The 19,541-nt window shown below is 55.4% G+C and overlaps 1 protein-coding gene and 1 long non-coding RNA gene across 5 annotated transcripts in view; both read right to left on the bottom strand.

Moving 5' to 3' along the window:
• EPHB2 (EPH receptor B2) overlaps positions 1–19,541 on the bottom strand; it is a 142,641-nt gene that overhangs the window by 68,357 nt on the left and 54,743 nt on the right. The window lies entirely within an intron of this gene.
• Positions 15,365–15,909, bottom strand: LOC139600527 (uncharacterized). Its single transcript, XR_011682595.1, has 4 exons — positions 15,878–15,909; positions 15,723–15,753; positions 15,631–15,660; positions 15,365–15,506 (listed from the first exon to the last, which is right to left on the bottom strand). It is a non-coding gene; the product is annotated as an uncharacterized lncRNA (long non-coding RNA).

Here is a 19,541-nt window from a genome sequence, read left to right as displayed (position 1 = left end):
CTCAGGTGGAGAGGACCCTCTGCTCTGCTCTGGTGAGACCCCACTAAATGATGCCTCTGGCCCTGGAGTCCTCAGCACAGGAAGGATGTGGAGCTTCTGGAGTGAGTCCAAGGGCTGGAGCCCCTCTGCTCTGGAGTCAGGCTGGAGGAGCTGGGAGGGGTTCACCTGGAGAGGAGAAGGCTCCAGGGAGAGCTCAGAGCCCCTTGCAGGGCTAAAGGGGCTCCAGGAGAGCTGCAGAGGGACTGGGGACAGGGGATGGAGACACAGGACACAGGGAATGCCTCCCACTGCCAGAGAGCAGGGATGGATGGGATATTGGGAAGGAATTCCTGGCTGTGAGGGTGGGCAGGCCCTGGCACAGGGTGCCCAGAGAAGCTGTGGCTGCCCCTGGATCCCTGGCAGTGTCCAAGGCCAGGCTGGATGGGGCTGGGACAGTGGAAGCTGTCCCTGCCATGGCAGGGGTGGAATGGGATGAGCTTTAAGGTCCTCTCCTACCCAAGCCATTTTGGGATCTTTTGAAGGCAGAGAGTGCCCAACATCCTGGGTCAGGCCTGGATGTGATGTGAGAACTTGCACAGGCAGCATGGCACAACCAACAATTTCCCTCTGCAGCCATGTGAGAGCACAGAGAGATTTGGGCTTCTGAATCCTCAGACTGCCCAAGCACCAAGCTCACTTGGCTAAGAGGGGTCCCAGCAGTTCTCCAGGGACCTTCAGTGCCTTTGCCCAAGGTGCCACTCCCAGACCCACGGCACGTCTGGGGCTGACCCAGGATTTGCTCTGTCTGCAGAGGAGCAGGGGATGGCAGCCACGCTGCCTCCCTGGGAGCAGCTGGGATATTTGGAAGAGGGGCTGTGGTTGGAGAAGGGTTTTCTTCAAAGCACGAGGCTCCTGGAGCAGTTCCAGGCCGGGCTGGGAGCAGGACAGATGGCAGAGCCCCCCTAATCCAGATGGGCCAGCCCGGCCCAGCCCTGCACAGCTCCCTGGGACGGTGCCAAGTGCCAGCTCCATTGCAAGGCCCCACTTGCTCACACAGATTAACCCAGGCCCAAGAAGGGCCCGTGGGGAGGCACTCCTGTTTGGGAAGATTTGAGCTCTGATTGATGAAGGATGTGGGACTGGAGCAGAGAGAGGAGAGCAGAGCCAGGCTGGAGCAGGGGATGCATATCCCAGCCCTCTCCTGCTGTAATCCTCCCCAGCAGAGTGCAAACCCCTGGAACTGCCAACCTGACACATCCTCATCCTTCATCCCAGCAGGAACGTGCTGCAGTGCAGGGATGTTAACAAGGAATTGCCTTATTAGTAGGGGAGGACCTCACTGTTCCCAACACCTACTTGTAAGGAGGTGGTTGTAAGGGAGGGGTTGGACTCTTCTCCCAGTAACAAGTGATGGGACAAGAGGAAATGGCATCAGGTCATGCCAAGGAAGGTTTAGACTGGAGATTGGGAAAAATTTCTTCACAGAAAGGGTACTGGACCAGGGCATTGGTGGATTCACCTTCCCTGGAGCTGTTCAAACAATGTTTTGATCAGGAAGGATCCCTGCCCATGGCAGGGGATGGAATGGGATGGGCTTTATGGTTGCAACCTAACCCAAACCACTCTGGGATTCTCTGGCTGGCCCCTCCAGGCAATGAGAAGCAAATCCAAGCAGGCACAGCTGTCCCAGGGAGCCCCTGCCTCTCCCTGTGCCCAGAGCAGGGATCACTACACCACAGAACAGGCTGCATGCACAGACCAGCAGCAGGAGAGGGCTGCAGGCAGCTCCTGGTGTATCCCCCAGCCCCATCCAGCCCACACAGCTCGGCTGGGGCACGGGCTGGGCTGGGGCTGTGCCCTGGGCACTGCTCATCCCTGGGAGGCAGCAGCACACAGAGCACAGCAGGGCCCTGTGCAGGCCACCACTGCCCTCCAGCCCATCCCAGCACAAGCAGTGCCATGGTACTGGAACCCAGATGCTCCCAGGACTGCTCTCGCTGGTCTAGAGCTGAAAATTAAATTAAAACCACGACAGGGACAGTTAATTAAAGCAGATTAGTGCGAGACTAATTAGGGACGCTGACACCGCAACCATCAAGCCCTGTGATGTTAATTAGCTGTTCATTAATGTCAGCTGCCTGTTCAGTACAGAAATATGAACTGCTGATCTCCTGGGCTTCACGTGCAGCAGAGCACACGGGATCACTCGGTCACCTCCTCCAGGGGCACGTCCTGCCTTGTCACCACCCTGCAGACACACTGTCACAACAGCAGGGTCACCCCACCCCCTGAGACCCCCACCACCACCAACAGAGTGACCTCACCCCCTGAGACCCCCACCACCATCAACAGAGTGACCTCACCCCCTGAGACCCCCACCACCATCAACAGAGTGACCTCACCCCCTGAGACCCCCACCACCACCAACAGAGACCCTCACCACCAGCCAGCACAGAGACACAGCCTGGTACCAATGTGCTGTCCCCAGCCTGTGCTCCTGGCCAGGAGGTGCCCCCCACACCACCAGGCACAGCAGGACACCCCAGCAGCCCTGGGAGCACTGGCCATGTCCCTCATGGACACCATCCCCGTGCCACTGGCAGGAAACAGAGTGGTGCCCAGCACCCACCCACAGCAGTCCCTAAAACTGGCACCCACTGACCTCCACAAGATGGACAGACCTTGTTTCTCCTCATCCTACACCTTGAAAAGGAGATAGAACTGTGGAATTGTTCAGGTTGGAAAAGCCATCTAAGATGATTGAGTCCAGCTGTCAGCCTGGATCTGCCATGTTCACCACTAACCCCTGTCCCCAAGTGCCACATCCACGTGGTTTTTGAGCACTTCCAGGGGTGGTGACTCCACCACTGCCCTGGGCAGCCTGTGCCAGTGCATGATCACCCTTATCAAGAAGGAATTTTTCCAATATCCATCCTGAATTTCCCCCAGAACAGTTTGAGGCCATCTCCTCTCCTCTGGGAAGAGGAAATGTTTCCTGGGAGCAGAGTCTGACCCCCCTGGCTGTCCCCTCCTGTCAGGGACGTCCCCCCTGAGCCTCCTTTTCTCCAGGCTGAGCTCTTTTCCCAGCTCCCTCAGCTGCTCCTGGTGCTCCAGCCCCTTCCTCACTCCATTCCCTTCCCTGGACATGATCCCATCCCATCGTGGCCAGAGCTGAGACATAAAGAGAAAGCTGAAGGAGATTGGAAAACCACAGAGATCCTTGGTAGGGACCACACTCAGGAGAGCAGGGAGCACAGCTGGAGCTCCAGGGAGGGCTACAGGCAACAACTGCTGGGAGAACACAGGGCATGTGTGGGGCACACCAGGAGCCACAACACAGGGGCTGAGCAGGCACAGGGCTCCAGGGGACACAAAAGGTCACAAGGAACTGAGAGAGCACACGCTGTAGGAACTGCACACGTGCTTCTAGGAACCACACACAGCTGTGAGAACGCTACACATGGTTGTAGGAACTCCACACATGATTGCAAGGACTCTACACATGGTTGTAGGAACTCCATATATGGTGGTAAGAACTCTACACATGGTTGTAGGAGCTCCACACACAGTTGTTAGGACTTTATACATGGTTATAGGAACTCCACTCACAGTTGTAGGAACTCTACAAGTGGATGTAGGAGCTCCATACGTGGTTGCAGAGAGCCCACATGGTGACTGCATGGGGTCACAGCAGGGCTGCATGGGGGTCACAGCAGGGCTGTATGGGGCACAGCAGGGCTGTATGGGGCACAGCAGGGATGTATGGGGTCACAGCAGGGCTGTATAGGGCACAGCAGGGCTGTATGGGGCACAGCAGGGCTGTATGGGGCACAGCAGGGATGTATGGGGTCACAGCAGGGCTGTATAGGGCACAGCAGGGCTGTATGGGGCACAGCAGGGCTGTATGGGGCACAGCAGGGATGTATGGGGTCACAGCAGGGCTGTATAGGGCACAGCAGGGCTGTATAGGGCACAGCAGGGCTGTATGGGGCACAGTAGGGCTGTATGGGGTCACAGCAGGGATGTATGGGGCACAGTAGGGCTGTATGGGGCACAGCAGGGCTGTATGGGAGCACAGCAGGGCTGTATGGGGCACAGTAGGGCTGTATGGGGTCACAGCAGGGCTGTATGGGAGCACAGCAGGGCTGTATGGGGCACAGTAGGGCTGTATGGGGCACAGCAGGGCTGTATGGGAGCACAGCAGGGCTGTATGGGGTCACAGCAGGGCTGTATGGGGCACAGTAGGGCTGCATGGGGCACAGCAGGGCTGTATGGGGTCACAGCAGGGCTGTATGGGGCACAGCAGGGCTGTATGGGGCACAGCAGGGATGTATGGGGTCACAGCAGGGCTGTATAGGGCACAGCAGGGCTGTATGGGGCACAGCAGGGCTGTATGGGGCACAGCAGGGATGTATGGGGTCACAGCAGAGCTGTATGGGGCACAGCAGGGCTGTATGGGGCACAGCAGGGCTGTATGGGGCACAGCAGGGATGTATGGGGTCACAGCAGGGCTGTATAGGGCACAGCAGGGATGTATGGGGTCACAGCAGGGCTGTATGGGGCACAGCAAGGCTGTATGGGGCACAGCAGGGCTGTATGGGGCACAGTAGGGCTGTATAGGGCACAGTAGGGCTGTATGGGGCACAGCAGGGCTGTATAGGGCACAGTAGGGCTGTATGGGGCACAGCAAGGCTGTATGGGGCACAGTAGGGCTGCATGGGGCACAGCAGGGCTGTATGGGGCACAGCAAGGCTGTATGGGGCACAGCAGGGCTGTATGGGGCACAGTAGGGCTGCATGGGGCACAGCAAGGCTGTATGGGGCACAGTAGAGCTGTATGGGGCACAGCAAGGCTGTATGGGGCACAGCAGGGCTGTATGGGGCACAGTAGGGCTGTATAGGGCACGGCAGGGCTGTATAGGGCACAGTAGAGCTGTATGGGGCACAGCAGGCCTGTATAGGGCACAGCAGGGCTGTATGGGGCACAGCAGGGCTGTATGGGGCACAGTAGGGCTGTATGGGGCACAGTAGAGCTGTATAGGGCACAGCAGGGCTGTATGGGGCACAGTAGGGCTGTATAGGGCACAGCAGGGATGTATGGGGCACACACAGGGGTAGCAGGAAGCACAGACAGGTTATGGGAAGCACACACAGACTGTAGGGAGCATACACAGGGGTAAAGAGAGCACACACGGTGTGGGGAGCAGAGGTTGTAGGGATAACACACACAGGGTGTAGGGATAACACACACAGGGGTGTAGGGATACACACACAGGTTGTAGGGATGTAGGGATTACACACACAGGGTGTAGGGATACACACAGGGTGGAGGGATAACACACACAGGGTGTAGGGATACACACACACAGGCTGTAGGCATAACACACAGGTTGTAGGGATAACACACAGGTTGTAGGGATACACACAGGGTGTAGGGATAACACAGGGTGTAGGGATAACACACACAGGCTGTAAGGATTACACAGGTTGTAGGGATACACACAGGGTGTAGGGATAACACACACAGGCTGTAGGGATTACACACAGGGTATAGGGATAACACACAGGTTGTAGGGATACACACACAGGTTGTAGGGATACACCTAGGGTGTAGGGATAACACACACAGGTGTAGGGACAACACACACAGGCTGTAGGGATTACACAGGTTGTAGGGATACACACAGGGTGTAGGGATTACACACACAGGTGTAGGGATAACACACACAGGCTGTAGGGATTCCACACAGGGTATAGGGATAACACACAGGTTGTAGGGATACACACAGGGTGTAGGGATTACACAGGTTGTAGGGATACACACAGGGTATAGGGATAACACACAGGTTGTAGGGATACACACAGGGTGTAGGGATAACACACACAGGCTGTAGGGATTACACACAGGGTGTAGGGATAACACACACAGGCTGTAGGGATACACACAGGGTGTAGGGATAACACACACAGGCTGTAGGGATACACACAGGGTGTAGGGATAACACACACAGGCTGTAGGGATACACACAGGGTGTAGGGATAACACACACAGGCTGTAGGGATACACACAGGGTATAGGGATAACACACGGGCTGTAGGGATAACACACACAGGTTGTAGGGATACACACAGGGTGTAGGGATTACACAGGTTGTAGGGATACACACAGGGTGTAGGGATAACACACACAGGCTGTAGGGATACACACAGGGTGTAGGGATTACGCAGGTTGTAGGGATACACACAGGGTATAGGGATAACACACGGGCTGTAGGGATAACACACACCCAGGGTGTAGGGATACACACAGGGTGTAGGGATAACACACACAGGTTGTAGGGATACACACAGGGTGTAGGGATAACACACACAGGGTGTAGGGATAACACACACAGGCTGTAGGGATACACACAGGGTATAGGGATAACACACGGGCTGTAGGGATAACACACACCCAGCGTGTAGGGATAACACAGAGGCTGATGGGAGCTCACACAGGGCTGCAGGAGCCCAGAGGGGGCTGAGGGAGCTCACCAGGAGCTCTCAGCCTGCTCCCACTCACAGGGCAGCATGAGCCATGGGTACCATGCACCCCAGTGCACCCCCAGCCTGCTGATTTCAGCCCCTGGGAGCGCCTTGGCTGCCTGGTGTCACCCCAGCCACAGGGCCTGGCTGTCCCACAGCCCCAGCAGGGTCATGGGGACACAAGAGTGCCCCTGTGCCCAGTGACAGTCACAGTGTTGAGTGCTGAGCTGTCACCCAGAGGAAATGCAGCTGCAATGGAGCATCTCCCAGAGATATTCCAGCTGCTGGGCTGTACCAGCCCCCAAACCTTGCACATCCCTCAAATACAGCCACATTCCCCACCACACACCCAGAACCAAGCTACACCTTCCCATCTCGCTGTGGAAAACACAGGAGGGTGCTCACACCTGCTCTAACCTGTATCCTACTTCAGCACCACCAGAAACTCTTTGGATGATGCCCCCAACATCAGCACCCTGGGCTACTGGAGGGTGACCCTGCCCATGGCAGTGAGGGGAACAAGATGAGATTTAAGGTCCCTTCCAACCCAAAGCATGCTGTGATTCTGTGTTTTAGCCAGCTCTGGAGGAAAAAGGTGTCTTCTGTGGCTATGCAAACTGTGATGGGTGGGAGCCAAGAGGGGATGTCCTAATGGGAAGCAATCAGACTCCACTGCTCCTCCTCCCCCAGAGCGTATTTAGAGCTTTCAGAAAGAAACAAAACTTGTTTATCTTAACGCTAATCAATTTATAGCAATCAAAATAAAGCCCATTAGGAGCCATTCTCCATTTGAATTTCAAAGAGGCTTCTGACCCCAGGAGGCTCCCAGCTGATTGATTAGAAATTTCTGACACTAATGTGTGTCTTCGAAGGGTCCAGTGTGGCTTTAATTCCTCTCTCCTGAGACACTGATCGTGTGTTAACATCTGTCAGCCCCTTCCGGCACTTAGGGGAGGGGAAATTCATGAGCACATGGAGTTGCCTGGCACAGCTGGGGAGAAGGCAGCATTTGCTGGCTTAAACAGCTTCCAGGAATCCCTTGGGGCAAATCATTTGCATGATCCTTTTCTCCTTGGGCAAAAAAAGAGCTGGAGTGCACCAAGAAATGAAAAGTAGTGATGCAGAGAGGGGTCAGAGAGTGGAGGATTAGAGCTCAGGGCTAGGATTTGGCTTTTGCATCCCAGCTTTGCCCCTGATTGCTTGTGTCCCTTAAAGCCATAGGAAACACAGGATGGGTTGGGTTGGAAGGAACCTTAAAGATCATCTCATTCCAACTCCCTTGCCATGGGCAGCAACACCTTCCATTCATCCCTGTCTTCCTCCAGAAAAACCACAGATGGCACAAGGGAAAAAAAATCTCAATCCCTAGACACCTTCACATTGTTCCAGGCTTTTCTTTTTAACCATATTCCCACTTTGGAAACCTCCATCTTCACTTTTGGTGGGCAGGAATTCATATCCTTCAAGGGTATTCCATGACCCAAAGTGGATTGGGGTCAGTCCTGGGCAATCCTGCTCCCCCTCTCTGGAGGGGAAACAGGGGAAGAGCAATGAAACATACAGGAGAGGTGATTTTTATCTGGAGAGGTGATTTCTGTCTGGAGACAGATGTAGAGAGCAGCCTTCATCCCCCAGGATGGAGCACACTTGGTCCAGCAGTGGTTTGTAAAGTGGTGATGAGCACACCCGTCCCCACTTGGGGACAGACTTAAAGCACAGAGCTCCTGCTCCTGGCATGGGGTCCTGCCCAGCTGGGGAACATTTCCTGTGTGTGCAGGCACCTGTGCTGCCCTGCCAGACCTCCTGCCTTGAGGGCACCACCCTGCTGAACACAGACCTGTCTGGGCAAGAAAGGGCATTTTTTTTGGTGGGGAAATTGAAATAATTGACCCAACAAGGGAGGGATTTGACCCATTACCCCACAGCTCTTCGTCTGATGCAGAAAAGCTGAGGGTGATCGAACACTCAGGCTCGGGATCTGTCCATGGAGGGAATCCATGGGGGGACAGCACTGGAACAGCATAATCCCTCCAATGCTTTTCATCTGCACAAAGGAAATGGTGGAGAAAGGGTGGGAGGAGAAGGGGTAAATCTGTCCCTGCAAGAGGAAGCAGTGAGAGCAGCAAGCAGAGGCTGCCTGCTGCCTCCACCCCGCTCCCACTGAAATCCATCCCTCCATCCATCCATCCATCCATCCATCCATCCATCCATCCATCCATCCATCCATCCATCCATCCATCCCCTGCTCGGTGCTCCCAGGGACTGAGCAACTCTCCCTTTCAGCAGATTAAAGCAGCTAATCTGGTTAATGAAGGCAAATCAGCCCAGTGCTGCTGCCCTTCCCTGCAGCAGGGCGGGCTCAGAGAGCAGAGCTCAGCCCTGCCAGGCTGGGCTGTCACTGCCCCGGGAGGGCAGCACGGGTGACAGGAGTGACAGGAGGCACCTCAGGCTCTGCCCCATCCCACTCTGCCAGGTCTCCCATCTGGGGAATTGTGGTGGAGTTGGTGGAGCGAGGGCAGGGATGCAGCAGCAGGGCTGGGGGAAGCAAGGGCTGTCCTGGGCTGCTGCTCTGGGTGTGCATTACAGATGGCACCAGAGCAAGGAATGAGATGAGCTTTAAGGTCCCTTCCAAGCCAAAGCAGTCCATGATCCAAAGGATGCTGTCCTCGGGCCCCCCTGCAGCCCAGCAGGCAGTGGAGGGGGGAAGTCTCCACCCTGGCACCAGAGGCAGGAACCATTGCTGCCAAGGCCATCACACCTGCCCATGGACACCTCCCTCCTTCTCCAGCAGCCGGGCAGCCCAGTGCCTGTGATGTTGGTGGGACAGGGAGGCATGGGGAGGGCTGTGGCTGCACAGAGGTGCCTCAGTGGGTGCTGCCAGCAGGACCAGGGCTGGCAGAGAGGACACTGCTCTCACAGGCACTGCTGGCTCTTCTCAGCATCTCTGGGGCTGGGCCCTCCCCAGCCTGGCACAGATTTGGGGTTCAGGGTCCTGCCCCTCATCCAGGTGCTCTTTGATACCCCGATGGCTGCTCCTCAGCTAAAGCCCAACTCCCAGCAATGAACCATCTTGTCTGACATGCTCCAAAACGTGGAGAGCTCCCTCATCTCATTAGCTTGCTCTAGTGGTTAATCACTTAGAAACACAGGCCTAATTTTTTAATTTGTTTAGCTTCAGTTTAACCCTACCAGCTCTTGTTATCCCTTCCTTTGGCAGATCAAAAGCCCTTTAGAGGCTGGGCTTTCCTCTTGGTAATCATCTCACCTAATCTTCATTATGAGAAGTCACTGAGCTACTGAGCTTTTCAGTCCCCAATGGAAGAGCATTTTCCATGGCTCTTGGAACCACATTTATCTTTCCCTGCAGCATCCTCCAAGTTTATTTTTTGTATCCCACTTGAACCTTGCAGAGCAGGGTGCTCTGCTCACCTCGAGGCATTTCTGCTCACCTCGAGGCATTTCTGCTCACCTGAAGGCATTTTTCAGACCTCAGGCTACAGGACAGGCAAATTCTGCATTTAAATTCTTCATCTGAAATGTGGCTTGGCATGACCTCCAAAACTTCCTCGCTTGCTGCTCACTGTTTTATCAGCAGAATTTTTCCACTCTCTACAGTTCCAGCAGGTCTGGGTGCTGCTGAGCCATGCTGGGCTACTCTGCCCCCTTATGCACCTGAAGATCATATTCAGAATCACAGAATAGTTCAGGTTGGAGAAGTCCTCTGAGATCACTAAGTCCAACACAGCGCTGCCGTATCCACCACTTAAACCATGTCCCCAGGTGCCACACCAGCAGTGACTGCCCTGGGAAGCCTCTTCCTGCTTGACAACCCTTTCAGTGATGAAATCTTTCCTAATATCCAATGTGAACCTCCCCTGGCACAATTTGAGGGTTTTTTCCCGTCATTTCACCACTTTTTACTTGAGGAGCAATCCCAAGAGCTCAACCTGGCCCCAGCACCCTACCAGGGCTCACTCTACCTCCAGGGCAGAGGTGGTGCTCGGGTCAGGTTGGCATCATGGTCCTGGCACAGAAGCATCCATGGCAGTCCAGCAGGGATGGTGGGAAGGCACATCTGAGGTCCCCAGGCCACTCTCCAGCTCACAGAAAGGCTCAGTCCTAAGGGCTCAGGGTAGCTGTCAGCAGCCAAGCCTTGGAAATCCCTGAGGATGGTGATGTTCAACACCTCTGGGAACTTCTCTGCTTTTCCAAAGCCCATCCTGAGCCTCTCAGGCTGCTATTTCTTCCTACAGGCACCACCAGTAAGGGCCTGGCTCCTTCCTTTTTTAAAAGCCCCACACAGAGCTGTGGCTGTGCTGAGATCCCTTCTTGGGTTTCCTTCCCCAGGTTCCCTCCCCTGCACTGAAATCAGCTTGGGCCAAGCTCCAGCCAAAGCAGCAGCAGTTCAAGCCACATCCCTCCACCATTCCACACAGCACATGATCCAACCCTGCTGCTCAGGAGTTGGGAAAGAACCTCCTGAGACACGAGATAAAGGCCTCTGGCAGCCCAAGAGCACTGAGATCTGGAACAGAGGCCAAACCATCCAAAAATCCCCATCCAGCCTGAAAATCATAGAATATGCTGAGCTGGAATGGACTCACAAGGATCATCCAGTCCCACTCCTGGCCCTGCACACACACTCCAACAATCCCATCCTGTGCTTCTCTCAGAGCCTTGTCCAAATGCTGCTGTGGCAGCCCCAGGGTTGTGCCCATTCCCTGGGAGCCAGCAGCCTCTGGGGGAAGAACCTTTCCCTGATATCCAACCTAACCCTCCTGACAGAGCTCCAGCCGTTCCCTCAGGTCCTGTCAGTGCCTGCCTCTCCTCTGCCCTCGTGAGGAGTTGTAACTGTGCTGTGTCCCCTCAGTCCCCTCCTGTCCCAGTGGCATCCATCAGGCCCACCAAGGGTGACCCCACTGCACAAAGCATGGATGGCATCCCCAGACAGGCACAGACTGAGCTGGATGCCAAGGATGTGAGTCCTGATGGTGCTGAACAAGGGGCTGCCCTGAGCAGCCCAGGGTGACGAGTGCCACGGGACAGCCCCTGGTGTCCCCAGATCAGCCAGGCCTGCCTGGCTGCAGTCACCAGCACTGAGTGACAGGAAGATCTCCAGGTGAAGAACACGGCAAATGAAATTCAGCAGTGACAAAAGGAAACGAATGCACTTGGGGGAAAAGAGCCCTAATTATACAAACACAATGATGGGCACTAAATTAGCTATTAACATGCAGGGAGGGGATCTCAGCAGCACTAGAGATAATGCTCTGAAAACATCAGTTCAAAGCTCATCCATCATCAAAAAAAATGAGAGAATGTAAGGAATGATGAAGAAAGGAGCCCAGTGCAGAGCAGGAATGTCATTAAGCCATGCATGGAGCCACGGCTCGGACGTGTGGCAGTGGCATCACCCTGAGACAAGGGCGTGGGGGAGCTGATAAAAATGATCAGGGACACAGAGCAGCCTCCATATGGAGAGTCAATCAACTCAGAGCTTCCACGTGAAAAGAGGCCACTCAGGGAGGGATATAAAACCATCAGGAATATGGGGGACATGAATGGGAATAGATTGCTTGCAATTTCATACAGTGTGCAAGGACATATTTTTTAACATGGTGCATAATTAAATTGCATAACTTACTGCCACGGGCACCCTGGGCACTGGAAATACGAACAGCACGGCAGGGGACAGGAGGAATCATCACTCATCCATCCCTTATTTCTCTACTGTCTGGCCAGTACAGAGCTCTGCAAACCAACCAACACCATAATGCTCCTGGAAAGGGCCTGTTTATCCCTCACACATCATTCTGCCCAATACATGGGGACCTCTCCCTTGGACACCTCCTGGATGTTTCTGGGTCTGCCCAGACCAACTGCTTGGCACCCCTGGGACCTCCACCTGCCAAGAGCTGCAGCCAGCAGCTTCCCAGGAGACACAAGCTGGTGGATGTCCATGCCCCAGCCCCATGCACAGGTCCTGGTGAGCCAGGTCAACAGTGCCAACACCTGGAACTGAATGTGAAGGGTGCCAAGCAGAGACTGCAGAGCAAGGGAGAGATGCCATCTCCCAGAAGAGCAGCAGGACCCTCAGCACTATGGAAACTGCACTGAGGAAGCTGGACTCTGTCCCTGGAACCCCAGCATCCCATGATGTCACACTATGGAGTGCAGCCTATATCCCCAGACCCCCCAGTGTTCCCTGATGTCCCACTATGATCCATGGACCGTGCTCCTGAGACCCCAGCATCTCATGATGTCCCACTGTCAAGTGTGGATTGTATCTCTAGACCCCCCCAGCACTGCATGATGTCCCACTATGAGCCATGAATTCTGTCCCTGGAAGCCCAGTTTCCCATGATGTCACACTGAGGAGCAGACTGTGGCCCTCAGCATCCTGTCATGCCACACTATGGACCATGGAGCGTGTCCCTGTCACCTCAGCATCTCACAGACATGACCCCAGCAGCAGGATCTCTGGAGCCCTGGTCCTTGCCCCTGCACTGTGTGCCTGACCCTGCCCACCCACCCCCTGTGCTAAACACATTTAAACCTGCACAAACATTTAAACCTGTCCTAGGAGGCTCCAGTCCTCTGCTGGCCTGCCAGAGCCTTCTGTGGAATAAGAAACCACCCCAAAACAGATCAAAGATGTCCACAGAGAGGCTGTTTGAGGGGAAAGAGCTTCTGGGCTTCCCATTTGAGGGGTATGTTTCCCTTCATGCTCAGCCCAGTGATTAGTGCTCTCCAGGGACTCGGAGCTGCAGAATGAATTTGAGAAGACAGAGCAGTGTCAGGCTGTTAGAGGCTCAAAAAGGATCTTGGCTCCCCTGAGCCCCAAGGCTGAGCACTTACCATTCACATTTAACAACCAAACGCTTCCAAGGCAGGCAGAGGCCTCCCCGCTCCCTGTCCCTCCCCGAGGACACCATTAGCACCTGGAAAGGGAGAAGGCACGGCCTCGGCAGCGCTCAGGGCTGGCCCCGTGCGGGCGGGGGCTCCAGACAGCCTCGCGCGCCGCGCTCGTATTTTTGGAAACAGCATCCCAGAGGGCTGCAGTGGATGCTGCTTGTTCTCCTGCCAGCCCTGACTGCTTTGGAAAGTTTGGTCGAGCTCCCTTTGGCTGCCTCTGAGTTATTCAAGCCCAGAAAGGGGGTTATTGCTTACAGGGGGTTCAGATTGTTTTTTCCCAAGCGCGTTTGGGGTGAGGAAGCCCAGATTTGGGCTGGCCATGCAGCTCCTGCAGGAAGAGTCATGGCTAACCCAGCAGAGCTGATGAAAAGCATGCATTGAGAGCTGTGGGTCTGCTCTGCAGCCGGGCAAGAGGCACCTCCTCGGCAGCCCAACCACGTCCATTCCACTCCCCCCAAATCCCTCCACGCCTCTGGCAGAGCTGCCGTGCCCAGCAGACGAAGGTCTGGCAGAAAAAGCTGGACAGGAGCAGGCAGGGCTGCTCCAGGCTGCACCACGAGCCACCCCAGGAGGCCGGGACACCCCCTCCTCTCCCTCACTGCTCGCCAGCCTAAGGCTGATCATAAAGAAACCTCTGTGCGTCTCCAGGGAAGCGGGACTGGGAGAGGGGCACAAAGCCTCCCGCAGCTGTGTGTTTGCAAACAACCCAGCTGAGCTGTGAAGAGGGGCTGAAAGCAGTAATTGTCTTTAATTAAAGGAGGTTGGAGGCATCTCAAGCTTTGACAAAAGACATTTCCAGTCTGCTAGCAGCTCCAGCACTCGGTGCCGCTGCAGCCGCAACCCGGCCGGGGTTCAAACACAGCGGGTGACGGTGGGGACAGGGGGACCTCACCCTGGGCTGCAGCTGCAGCAGGGCCAGGGCAGTGCCACACACCTGCAGGGCACGAGAGGAGGGCACACTGCACCCCAAGGAGGATGCAGGCAGCCAGCAGGATTTAATACCTGGGACCCCTGCAAACCTTGTGCCTGGCACCAGGTGTGGGCCAGATGTGCCCGTGTGGGGACCCAGCAGCTGCCTGAGGCATCCCACCCTCCTGGGGGACCTGGCTGCACGTGTCTGTGTCCAGGGGTGCCACCTCAGCCCTGCTGGGGTCTCAGCCCTGTCCTGGTCTGCCCTGGTCCCCCCCAGTGCACACAGCCAGGCCACAGACCAGACACCAAGAGCACTGCTGCTGCCACTCCTCCTGGGCTAATTAATGAATCCTGCTTATTAGTGAGCTCCCTGGGCTGCCATGGAGCTCTGTCATGGTGTTGCATCCTTGCAAGCTCATGTTGGGCTCCACAGCCTGAGCAGACACCACCAGACCCCCACCCTCACGGATGCTGCCCCCACAAAGCCCTTTGCAGGGCCAGCCCTCGCTCCCAGCCATGCTCTGAGCACCAGGGAGATCACAATGTCTGCCTGAAGCTCAGGGTACCACAGCCCAGGGTAGCAAAATGTCCTCCTTCCCTCCTCTCCTCCATCCTCTGGGGCTGAGGCTCCCCAGGGAGGGCCTGTTGCCCACCATCCTCTGCTTCCTCCCTCCCACCTTTGCTTTTGGCCTTCCAGCACATCAGCATGCAGGAAATCACTGCTCTGGTTTCCATGGAAACCCCATCATGCGGAGGGGGCACCCCCAAAATGTATGAAACAGTTGGTCTGGTGCAGCTTTGGTGGTCCCACATGTCCTGCTCTCCCACCCCTGGCCTGGCAACCCCTCCTGAGCTCCCCCACAGCCCCACTGAGCCCCTCTGGGTCAGGAAAGCTGGGATGGAGGGAGGAATTCTGCTGCCAGAGAAACATCACTGCCTCTCTTCTTGTTTGCCCAGAGAAGCTGCAGCTGCCCCACCCCTGGAAGTGTCCAAGGCCAGGCTGGATGGGGCTTGGAGCACCCTGGGACAGGGGAAGGTGTGTGGGAGATTACCTGGGACAGGGGAAGGTGTGCTGGGGATTACCTGGGACAGGGGAAGGTGTGTGGGAGATTACCTGGGACAGGGGAAGGTGTGCTGGGGATTACCTGGGACAGGGGAAGGTGTGTGGGAGATTACCTGGGACAGGGGAGGGTGTGCTGGGGATTACCTGGGACAGGGGAAGGTGTGCTGGGGATTACCTGGGACAGGGGAGGGTGTGCTGGGGATTACCTGGGACAGGGGAGGGTGTGCTGGGGATTACCTGGGACAGGGGAGGGTTGTTGGAGATTACCTGGGACAGGGGAGGGTGTGCTGGGGATTACCTGGGACAGGGGAAGGTGTGTTGGAGATTACCTGGGACAGGGGAAGGTGTGTTGGAGATTACCTAGGACAGGGGAAGGTGTGTGAGAGATTACCTGGGACAGGGGAGGGTGTGTGAGAGATTACCTGGGACAGGGGAAGGTGTGTGAGAGATTACCTGGGACAGGGGAGGGTGTGTGAGAGATTACCTGGGACAGGGGAAGGTGTGTTGGAGATTACCAAGACAAGGAGCCCCTTCCCATGGCAGGGTGAACACTGGATGTGGTTGTTTAAGGTCTCTTCAACCCAAACCACTCCAGGACTCTTTAGGCAGGACTGAGCAGCACCTGGGCTTGAAGCAGAGGTCTGAACCCTCTGCTTAGCTCTGCACACTCTGCTCCAAGTGTTTTCCCATGTGTTTCCTTCATGCCATGCCCTCACCCACTCCATGTCTGCCTCGCACCTGGAAGTGCTGAAAACCAGCCCTTGGACAAGGATAAATCCCTACCACGGTCCCTGCAAAGGTGCAGAGAGCCAAATACACCCAAAATCACATCCCAGAGGACCCATCCTGCCTGTTGGGCAGGTCCCCATGTGAATATTTTTGCCTGGGAAATCCTGGAAAGAGCAGCCACGCTCTAATTCAAGAGACACAAAAACAAACTGGGATCACTTCCATCTGTGCCAGACAGCAAAACTTTCAAGAAGAAGGAAAAAAAAAAAAAGACCAGTTCTAATTATAGGGTATCATGAAGATCCACACGCTCAGATTTGTCACTCTGTTTCCAGATTAGCCCTCCACATGGTGACAACGTGAGTGAGCACCAGGCAGAGTGACATTCCTCTCCTGCTTCATAATCCCCTTTGGAAAGCAGGAACACCAAGCAGAGTAAGCACTGACTGAGGGTGAACCAGAGCCTCCTGCCATTTCCTTTTATAGAATCCCTGTGGCTGGAAAAGCCCTCCCAGACCATCGAGTCCAGTCATTAACCCAGCTCTGTCAGATCACCCCCAAACATGTCCCCAGGTGCCACATCCAGCTGTTGTTTAAACACCTCTAGGGATGGGAACTCCACAACTGCCCTGGGCAGCCTGTGCCAATGCCTGACCACCCTTTCCATAAAGAAATTTCCCAATACCCAACTGTTGTAGTGCGTTCTTATATTTTGTAATACCTTGAAGTAGTTGGTTTTGTATTCCCATGTTTTTCCCAAATGGTTTATCCCAGACTGCACCCCCCCCCCCCTCCTTTTGTGTTATCCCTTTCCTGGGATAAGATCTCCAAAACCCCCACCCTGGCTCTCTGCCAGTCACCTCGACATCCCAGCCCCCTACCTAGAAGTTTCGGTCCAAGTTGTCGAGTGATTAGCCAGGGGCCAAGGGTCAACCCCCCAAGTCCTGCCCCATACGCTGTTTTGTATGTCTGTCCCCCCAGCACCCATCCCCCAGAGATACCTATTGGTCAGTAGGATTTTATCTATGTTAGTTTCCTCCCCCCTTTAAATGTAAGCTCCAAACGTCCCCCAGTGCTCTCGGCAGGAGGACCCCCTGAGGTATAGGAGCTCCCTCGGGACTCCTTAATAAAACCTTGGAATACCCCCTGCTGGGAGTCGGCCCCTTTCCTCTTCCACCGACGTCTCGGTCGTCTCTGCTGCAGCGAAGGCAACCAGCCTGAGTGCCCTCAGCACCCTCGGGGCACAGAGAGTGTCTCCCTGCAGTCGGCCGTGGTGGGGTCACCCCCCCCACTCTCTGCCGACCCGGGTAAGGCCCAGGGACTCGAGAGGCTTGCAGAGAGACTGGGACACCCAACTATATCTGCCCTGGCACAGCTTGAGTCTGTTTCCTCTTGTCCTGACCCTCATTCCCTGGGAGCAGAGCCTGACCCACGTGGCTGTCCCCTCCTGCCAGGAGTTCTGCAGAGCCAGGTCCCTCCTGAGCCTCCTTTTCTCCAGGCTGAGCCCCTTTCCCAGCTCCCTCAGCCACTCCTAATCAGATTCATGCTCCAGACCTTTCCCCAGCTCTATTCCTGTCTCTGCACATGCTCCAGGAAGGTCCTGAGGCTGGGATTTGCCTGGATGGAAAAGCAAACTGGAGAAAACCTGGAGATTACTTTTCCTACAACACCTCCCTCATCTCTTATTCCTCAGTTGGTGCCACAGGTTCACTCCCAGGGTGTAAACTGAGAGTAAAGCACCACCATTCCTGCCTGGCTCCACGTGGCAGCTGAGGCAGGGGATGGTACCTGTGCAGGTGACAGGATGGCAGTGCTCACTGTCCCCATCCCAGGACAAACAGCCCTGCAAGGGCAAAGGAAGGCAGGCTTTAATCTGTCACTGGGGTGCACTGCAGGGAAAGGGGAATGAGAAGCTTCTCTGTGAATGAGTCATTCCCCAAATTCTTCTATTCCTGTTTTCCCCCTTTTCCTCATTCTGTTTTATTAATGAGGCTGCACAGATGCACTGAAAGGCTCAGAAATAATTTTGCTCACCGTGCTGCAAGGAAAGGCCTGCAGCAGAGGGTTTACCCTTTACTGGGATAAACCCTCCTGAGCTTCCTGCCTCCAGCTCTGGGAACCCTCTGGGCGATGGCTGGCACAAGGGAGCAGCTCCAGCATCCACTGCCTGGGCAGCCTGAGGAATCACCTTCTCCTCCTCCTCCTCCTTCCTTGAGATCTCTGAGAGCCAAAGGTGGTTCTGGAGGATCCCAAGGATCCCAAACCATCTAGGTGGGAGTGAACAGGGAATCTGCCAAAATAATCCTCTGGGATCCTCTGTGGTGACAGCAATATGGACAGACACTGCAGAACTGTCACCAGTACATGAGATGAGGTATAAGGTGGAAGGAAGGGGAGGGAAAGGGGCAGAGAAAGGCTTGGGAAAAACAGATGGTTTCCACTGAAATGTCTCAGGAGGGAGACCAGCCCCTCAGAAATTCCAGGTTAGGGGTCTGATGCCCAGCAATGTCCTGCATCCTGACTGTTCCATACACATGGACACTTGGGGCCACTGCCTGCAGCCCCTGCCCCCATCCATCCATCCTGCATGTCCCAGGGGATGCAGACACCCTGCCCAGGAAGGGCTGTCCTGAGGGGCACAAAGAGGAACAGTGTGATGGAAACCACTCTCTGCTGCCCAACATGGCCCTGATGCTGCACAGCCCCTTCCTGCCTCCCCCTGGAGCCTCCTGGAGAGCCTGGGCCATAAAAAGGCAGATCTGGGGCATCCCATGGAGTGTGCTGCCTGCTGCTCCTGCAGCCACTTCAGAAGCCACCACAATCTTTTCCAAAGCCATCCAGGCTGGGAGAAATGCCATGGGGAGCAAAGCAAGACTGTTAGCCTGCTCCATGGGCTCCACTTCAGGCTGCACTGGAACTCTGACAAATCTGGAGGGTTTGGGCGTTTTTGTATTTGAATGATGACCCCTTTCTCACATGATCATTTATTGTTCACTCTGCTCCTGTTGCTGTCCAGCTGCGGGTGTAACAACCACAGGACTCTTGGGATCACAATGTTTTGGGGGAAATTGCTGGCTGTGGTTTCAGCCTTAACAACAGTTTGAACACAGGGTCTCTGTGAGCTCCAGAAGTGCCAATAGTCTGAAAGTGCCAACAGACTCTAAAAGTAGGAGGCTGTCATTGATGAAAACTGTCAGTGCCCAAATCCTGAAGATATTCCCTCCAAACACAGTTGGAATTTGCTCCTGGCCATGGGAGTTATTTCCAGCCTGTGGCTCTCCAAGGGGGCCCTCACCTCAGGGTGCAGGGATGCCCATCCCTGGCTGCTTCTGCAGCATCACTGTGGTACCCACAGCCCCTCACAGAGCTGGGGGCTGGTCCAAGTGCCTGGGGAGCAGAACCACACACTCAAGCATCAA

This window comes from Agelaius tricolor, unplaced genomic scaffold (assembly GCF_023055355.1).
Source record: "Agelaius tricolor isolate 1412-34295 unplaced genomic scaffold, bAgeTri1.0.p SCAF_28, whole genome shotgun sequence".
NCBI classification, from domain to species: Eukaryota; Metazoa; Chordata; class Aves; order Passeriformes; family Icteridae; genus Agelaius; species Agelaius tricolor.
This window is presented reverse-complemented; position numbering and strand designations above follow the sequence as displayed.